The 8,630-nt window shown below is 36.7% G+C and overlaps 1 long non-coding RNA gene across 2 annotated transcripts; it reads left to right on the top strand.

The window, feature by feature from the left end:
- Positions 1–1,951: 1,951 nt before the first annotated feature.
- Positions 1,952–7,299, top strand: LOC144955839 (uncharacterized). 2 transcript variants are annotated; one of them, XR_013641822.1, is made up of 2 exons: positions 1,952–2,185; positions 6,340–7,299. It is a non-coding gene; the product is annotated as an uncharacterized LOC144955839 (long non-coding RNA). The 2 variants fall into 2 exon arrangements; XR_013641821.1 differs by lacking the exon at positions 6,340–7,299 and adding an exon at positions 5,449–5,607 and having other exon boundaries at positions 1,954–2,185.
- The last annotated feature ends 1,331 nt before the right edge of the window (positions 7,300–8,630 follow it).

Raw genomic sequence — 8,630 nt, 5'->3', positions numbered from 1 at the left:
CTACACTACTACTACTGCTACTAATACTACTACTACTACTACTACTACTACTACTACTACTACTAATAATAATAATAATAATAATAATAATAATAATTCTACTACTACTACTACTACTTCTACTACTACTACTACTACTACTACTACTACTACTACTACTACTACTACTACTACTACTACTACTAATAATAATAATAATAATAATAATAATAATGATGATGATGATGATGATGATGATGATGATGATGATGATAACATTGCTAGACATGTGACCAAGACAGGGCTATACAGTAGGCCAGTATGACCAATCTAATCTTATCAAAAGCTTTTTTTCAAGGTTCATAAATAAAATAAGTTAAAGGTTGATTGACTTCAATAAATTTATCTAAAAAAATTATTATTCCCATGAAATGCCTTGTAAAATCAAATCGACGTATCTCTTGTTTTTGATAAAAATATGAAATACGGAAAAGGAGCTAAACATTGTTTACACATTGTTTGTATTGTTGTGAGTGAAATTGAAGATGTTTGCTTCAAAACTGCAATCCCTTAAAATTATGAGAACATATTCCTTTCTTCAAGCTCATGTCTTCACCTTGTTGTTTTCCACTTATTAACTTTGAAAGAGAACTTGATGTCTGCTACGCTTTTAATACAGTCGTTACTCACGGCTTTCTAATAAACTTAACATTGACAAAGTATGAAGTTTAGGGCAATATACAGAAATAAAATTAAACTCTCCTGTTAGACAGAACCCAAAGGGTAATTGAATCAGACTTACTACATATTTAAGTTGGAGTGCCCCAAGGTATAGTTTTGGGCCCACTATCTACATTAAATTACATCAACAGACATTTAACACCAGGCAGGTATCAATCCACAACTCTTCGCAATCGACAGTTTCTTGTCAAATATCCCCATGTCACGGAAAGGAACTTAATGAAATTTTAACAATAAAGTTTTTAAAAAACAGTAGACCTTTGTTTTTGCGTGGTGCTGTGATTTTGAAAGTGCGCCCTCCGCCTCAACATCTCCAACTTCAGCACTTTGCTCATTTCGGGAGCTCCCTGTTGTTTTGCTGTTACCCTAGCGAGTGTGGCTAACGGAGACTCTGCCTTGGCAAAAGGGATCCCATGATTTGGTCCGGGACTGCAATAGGGTTCAACAGTCGTGACGTCACAGCCCTCGTATTGACGCATAGTAACTTAGTAACTGGTTCTAAATAAATCGTAATAATGGCGGACGTCCTAATGAAAGACTTCTCCGACGAGCATAAAAGTGTATCCAGAGGAGAAAAACATTATAAATCTGATCGATAATGTTTTGACTTTTATACATTCGGATCACATGACATTTGAAAAGTTCTAGCCAGCATGAAGAATAAAAAGTACCGATTTTCTTTGTTTAGAACCACGCTGCTCGCCGTTGCTGAGAGGCGTGACATCAGACTATTGGATCCCCGGTACTAGACCTTTGAAGTAAATGTAGACCTTTGAAGTAAATGTTTCCATTCAAAAATAATATTATAATATAAGGCATTTTTTCATCGCAGTTTAGCTCATCATATTCTGTACAGATATAAAATCGAATCAAATAATTTTTTTATTAAAAAAAAAATCTGTTTTAATTGGGCTTTCAGCCATTTTACGTTTGTTTTGTTGCACTAAAAAAAAAAAAAAATAAATAAATAAAACAAACACATATTTAAAATTTTGTCCAGAAAACTAGTCTTTTAAATATCGATGGATTAAATTGACCCTGATCATGTCAAGGACTCTCAAACACGGGTGTCCACGAAAGACTCAGGTTTGAGATTTTATAGAAGATGAGGCTTATTTTGATAGGTTCCATTTTTGAAGGACGAGTTTGTTGTTTTGATTTTTGCCAAAATATTTTAAATACATCTTTTTGATAGCACTACAGAATAGGCTATATAACATGAGGCATGTCGCACGACCTGCAAACCAAACCCACATACAGGACTTGTTTTAATACACCGTGATTTAGTAGCCGCTCTCGCTCCAGAAAGATTGCTGATCAGTTCTTCCGATCTAAAAAAATGATGAAGAGAATTTGCCTCCTGCTTCTGGTGGTCTTCTTGGTCCATCCACCTGAGTCTTCGGAAGCCGGAGATGCTTTGGGACTTGTAGTAAGTCCTGGTAATCCCGATCAACCGATGAATAGAGTGAGTACATGGTAGATATTACTTATTTAACTCTCTCCTTACCAGCCATTTTCAGGATTTTCCCCAAAAACTTCACACCCAACTAACACCAAAATAGAATTTTTTATCACTCAAACATAATAGCAATAAGTTCTTGCGATAAATAATTTCTCTAGCAAAACATGCTCTATTTATCTACAACACACTGTTCATTTTATTCATCATCATATCTTGTCGCGCCAGTGAGTCAGCCAGTCCCGGGCAGTCCGGTTGCATTCCCTCAGGTCAGCATTGGTGCAGTGAGGTCCCAGCGAGCATTCAGACAGGATGTGGTCCATGGTCTGTCTGGGGTGACCGCATGGGCATTCAGTGCCCGGTGAGATTTTCCATTTAAAGAGGTTGGTGGCGGTGTTTCCCACCTTTGCTCTAGCTCATTTTATTTAAACTTTATGATGTACAAGAGAAATTTGAATAAGAAAAATGTTGGTTGTATCGTAACGTATGTGACGATTTTCTTATAGTTCGTGAGGAGAGGGTTAATTAACATTGATAAATAAACAATCTTTCATATTTACTCGTTATATCAGTCATACAGGAAATATTGAATTGTGTATATTTAGCAAGCGCAGCCACATAAGACCTTCAACTGCTTAAGTTCCATCCCGAATTTGCAATTTTCTTGTCAATAAGATATAGAGGGAACGAAGTTGACGTCACTCAGCTTTTTGTTACTGTTTTTAGACAACCTGCGAATGATAAGTTCGGACTAAATTATATCAATCATACAGTTTTGTGTGTCGGTATATTAAATTTGGCTGGCGGATGGTGTGAGTATTTTACTAAAAAGCTTAGCACTAATAGTTTAAAACATGGAGATGAAAAACTTTATCGTTTATATAACGCAATATCCACTACCCATGTTTTTGTAATTCTTGTTCGTTCATTATAATAGGAATTCAATAGTCGGATGTCACGTCCGCCCAGCAACCAGCAGCTTGGTTCTAACCAAAGAAAATCGGTACTTTTTATTCTTCATGCTGGCTAGAACATTTTCACATGTTATGGTGATCAGAATGTATAAAGGTCAAAACATGAACAGATTTATATTTTTACTCCTCTGGATACACTTTTATGCTCGTCGGAGAAGTATATCATAAGGGTGTCCGCCATTGTCCCGATATTTTAGAACCAGTTACTAAGTTACTATACGTCATTACGAGGAAAGTGACGTCACGACTGTTGGCCCTATTGGGCTGGGATGTTGAATGTAAGTGTTAAGTCTGGATGACTTCTCTTGTATGTGTGTGTGCGTGTGTGTGTGTGTGTGTGTGTGTGTGTGTGTGTGTGTGTGTGTGCCAAATTGCTATAGTTCACATCTTCTAGCAAAGAGAAAAGGGTTCATCGAAGCATAGGGTGAATTTTTAATTCAGAAAAGTGAGTGGATCAAGCACTTATGTTGGTAACAACAAGAGATGAAGTGAGTAGGAAAGTGCCAGAAGACCATATTATTGTCTCTGTTGTCTTCTGGCACTTTCCTACTCACTTCATCTCTTGTTGTTACCAACATAAGTGCCTGCTCCACTCACTTTTCTGGATTAAAAATCCACCCTAAATACCCGATCATACTCAATGTCTCAATTGTTTCTATGTTATATGTTTGTGTTGAGAATATTGGCTATTAAGATTAATTTGCTGGCCAACTAACTTCGCCGAGGACGTGTGTTGGACCCGCGATCTCCAGTAGTCGGTGAGAGAACTCTAGTAATGACCTGAGTTAGATACGATTTTTGGGGGATCGTGGATAGCTCATACGGTAGAGTCACGCTCTCACCAGCCAGGCAGAGTTGTCGTACCAATAAGGTCGCGGGTTCCAACCCCTATCACCGCCGCGAAAAAATTGTATTCTCTATTGTCTTCTGGCACATTTCTACTCACTTCATCCATCGAAGCATAGCAGCAATCGTTGGCATATAGATAGTATGCGCTTGGCTAAGAGGTTCATAACATTGCCATCCGGAAGTATAACGGACCAACACATAAAACGATGTGTAATCATGAACTTTTATAGTCTGGATAATACAGTTTAGTGAGTATCACTCATAACCGTTGATGGCAAAAAAACAATAACAAAGACCAGAGTGACGTCAACTACATTCTATCTATTGATAGTTCGAAGATGACGTCACTCATGTCTTTGTTATTGTTTTTTGCCATCCGCGTTTATGAGTAATGCCCACTGAACTGTATTAACCTGACTATAAACGTTCATGGATACACACAGTTTTGTGTGTTGGTCCCTTATACTTCCGGATGGCAATGTTATGAGCTTCTTAGCCAAGCGCATACTATCTATAGCCTGACACTAGAACCCTCTCGGACTTATAGTTTGAAGTCTTTTTTTTAAAGTTTGTGCAGCGTCTAGTGTCGTTAGTAGTTCTCAAGGAAACAAGTTATTTCATTGGTTGACCTATTGAATACAACTCACGATTTGTTTTCTTTTGTGGCCAAAGACTTGCCTTTTGACGTCATTATTTTTAGTCAGTGCGTAGCCATCGTAAATTTATAGCCTGGCACTGACAAAAAAATGACGTCAAAATGCCAGTCTTTTGCCACAAAATAAAACAAATCGTGAGTTGTATTCAATAGTTCAACCAATGGAACTACTTGTTTCCATGAGCACTGCAAACGACAACTCACTAGGCGGTGCAAAAACCAAATAATGACGTCAAAATGCTAGTCTTTTTGGATTTCAGTGTAAGCGTAGACATCGTTATGTTATAGCCTGACACTGAAACCCAAAAAGACTGACATTTTGACGTCATTATTTGGTTTTTGCACCGCCTAGAGAGTTGTCGTTAGTAGTGCTCATGGAAACAAGTGGTTCCATTGGTTGAACTACAATTCACGATTTATTTTCTTTTGTGTCCAAAGACTGGCATTTTGACGTCATTTTTGGTCAGTGTCTGGCGATAAGTTAACGATGGCTTCAGTCTGATTTATAGATAGTTTGAAGATGACGTCACTCGTGTCTTTGTTATTGTTTTTTGCCATCCGCGTTTATGAGTAATGCTCACTGAACTGTATTAACCCGACAATAAACGTTCATGGATACACACAGTTTTGTGTGTTGGTCCGTCACACTTCCGGATGGCAATGTTATGAGCTTCTTAGCCAAGCGCATACTATCTATACAGTTAAGTGAGAATTACTCATAAACGCGAATGGCAAAAAAAACGATAACAAAGACCCGAATGACGTCAATTTCATTCTATCTATACTTGCAGGTGAAACGTGCTGAAAATGTCGGGGGTCAAGACGAACCAATGGAGAAAAATAAATGTCCTTTTTGTTAGAACAAAATAACAAGAAATAAATTTTAGCACTTGTACAAAAATAAAACAAACAAACAAACAAAAAACAAAACAACAACAAAAAAAAAACAAAAAAAAAATACATTTTTGTGATATAGAAGTCATGGCTTCTCATTTTTTTTTCTTTTTCTGTTTCTTTCTTTTTTTTTTGTCGTTATAAATTCAAGATCAACTTTGAAAATAAATGACAGATTAAAGCTGAAATCCTGTCATATAAACATGACAAGTGTGTTATTTCTATTGTTGTTTTCGTTGCTCTTTTGTTGTTCAACGAAATATAGATAGAACGAAGTTGACGTCAATCCCGTCTTTGTTATTGTTTCTTTCTTTTTTTTTTGTTGCCATTCGCGTTTATGAGTAATTCTCAATTAACTGTATTAACCAGACTATATAAGTTAATGGTTACACAATTTTGTGTTTTGGTCTGTTATACTTCCGGATGCCAATGTTGTGAGCTTCTTAGCCAAGCGCATATTATCTATTGGTAATAGTGTGCGTATTTAAAACAAGCTCCTTGTGTGAACTTTAAAAAAAAATTCATATAGATAGAATGCGGTTGGCCAAGGAGTTCACAACATTGCCATCCGGAAGTATAACGAACCAACACACAAACTCTGTGTAACCATGAACTTTTATAGTCTGGTTAATACAGTTTAGTGAGAACAACTCACAAACGCAGATGGCAAAAACAAAAATAAGGCCTGAGTGACGTCATCTGCATACTATCTATAGATCGTATGCGGATGGCAAAAAACAATAACAATGACCCGAATGACGTTAATTTCATTCTATCTATACTTGCAGGTGAAACGTGCTGAAAATGTCGGGGGTCAAGACGAACCAATGGAGAAAAATAAATGTCCTGTTTGTTAGAACAAAATAACAAGAAAGAAATTGAAGCACTTGTACAAAAATAAAACAAACAAACAAACAAAAAACAAAACAAACGAAAAACACAAAAACAAAACATTTTGTGATATAGAAGTCATGGTTACTCGTGTCTTTCTTCTTTTTCTCGTTTTTTTTTTTTTTTTGGTCGTTATAAATTCAAGATCAACTTTGAAAATAAATGACAGATAAAAGCTGAAATTCTGTCATATAAACATGAAAAGTGTGTTATTTTTATTGTTGTTTTCGTCGCTCTTTTGTTGTTCAATGAAACATAGATAGAACTTAGATGACGTCACTCGGGTCTTTGTTATGTTTTTTTTTTGTTGCCATTCGCGTTTATGAGTAATTCTCAACAAACTGTATTAACCAGACTATAAACGTTCATGGTTTTACATAGGTTTGTTTGTGTGTTGGTCCGTTATACTTCCGGATGGCAATGTTGTGAGCTTCTTAGCCAAGCGCATATTATCTGTTTGGTGATAGTGTACGTATTTAAAACAAGCTCCTTGTGTGAACTTTTTTTCATATAGATCGTATGCCGATGGCAAAAAACAATAACAAAGACCCTAATGACGTCAATTTCATTCTATCTATACTTGCAGGTGAAACGTGCTGAAAATGTCGGGGGTCAAGACGAACCAATGGAGAAAAATAAATGTCCTGTTTGTTAGAACAAAATAACAAGAAAGAAATTGAAGCACTTGTACAACAAAATAGAACACACACAAAAACAAAACATTTTGTGATATAGAAGTCATGGTTACTCGTGTGTTACTTCTTTTTCTCGTTTTTTTTCGGTCGTTATAAATTCAAGAACAACTTTGAAAATAAATGACAGATAAAAGCTGAAATCCTGTCATATAAACATGAAAAGTGTGTTATTTTTATTCTTGTTTTCATTGCTCTTTTGTTGTTCAACGAAACATAGATAGAACGAAATTGACGTCACTCGGGTCTTTGTTATGTTTTTTTTTGTTGCCATCCGCGTTTATGAGTAATTCTCAACAAACTGTATTAACCAGACTATAGATAGTTCGAAGATGACGTCACTCAGGCCTTTGTTATTGTTTTTGCCATCCTCGTTTGTGAGTTGTTCTCACTAAACTGTATTAACCAGACTATAAAAGTTCATGGTTACACAGAGTTTGTGTGTTGGTCCGTTATACTTCCGGATGGCAATGTTGTGAACACATTGGCCAAGCGCATTCTATCTATAAACGGTTACACATATGTTTTTGTGTTGGTCCGTTATACCGTGGCCTTCGTAAAGTTATGGCCTGATACTGACCAAAAAATGACGTCAAAATGCCAGTCTTTTGCCACAAAAGAAAACAAATCGTGAGTTGTATTCAATAGTTCAACCAATAGGACCACTTGTTTCCATGAGCACTACAAACGACAACACACTAAGCGGTGCAAAAACCAAATAATGACGTCAAAAGACCAGTCCTTTTTGGTCTCAGTGCGTAGCCATCATAAAGTTGTAGCCTGACACTGACCAAAAAATGACATCAAAATGCCAGTCTTTTGCCAGAAAAGAAAACAAATCGTGTGTTGTATTCAATAGTTCAACCAATTAAATAACTTGTTTTCATGAGCTCTACTAACGACAACTCACTAGACGCTACACAAACCTAAAAAAATGACGTCAAACTGCCAGTCCTAGAGGGTTCTAGTATCAGGCTATAATATGTTAACAATGGCTACGGTTCTAGTACCAGGCAAAAGATAGTTCGAAGATGACGTCACTCAGGTCTTTGTTATTGTTTTTTGCTATCCGCGTTTATGAGTAATGCTCACTAAACTGTATTAACCAGACTATAAACGTTCATGGATACACACAGTTTTGTGTGTTGGTCCGTTATACGTCCGGATGGCAATGTTGTGAACTCCTTGGCCAAGCGCATTCTATCTATAGTTCAACCAATGAAATAACTTGTTTCCTTGAGCTCTACTAACGACAACTCACAACTTCGACAAAGACAACGCTGTTAACGGCCAGGTACTCATTTTACACCGGAGTACGGTGAGAGAATGTGAATAAAGAGTCTTTTCCAAGGACTCAACTATACGCCGTGCGCGTTAGGCTCGAACCCAAGACCTTCCGATCCGAAAGCGAGTGTCATACCACAAGACAACATAGCCGCATGTTGTATTCGGTACTAATCTTATGCACATCATGTATCACATTCATACATTATAGA

Source organism: Berghia stephanieae, chromosome 10 (genome assembly GCF_034508935.2).
Source record: "Berghia stephanieae isolate SIO BIC M18660-M18661 chromosome 10, UCSD_Bste_1.3, whole genome shotgun sequence".
In the NCBI taxonomy this organism is placed as follows: Eukaryota; Metazoa; Mollusca; class Gastropoda; order Nudibranchia; family Aeolidiidae; genus Berghia; species Berghia stephanieae.
The sequence above is the reverse complement of the archived record's forward strand: the minus strand, read 5'-3'. Positions and strand labels throughout refer to the sequence as shown.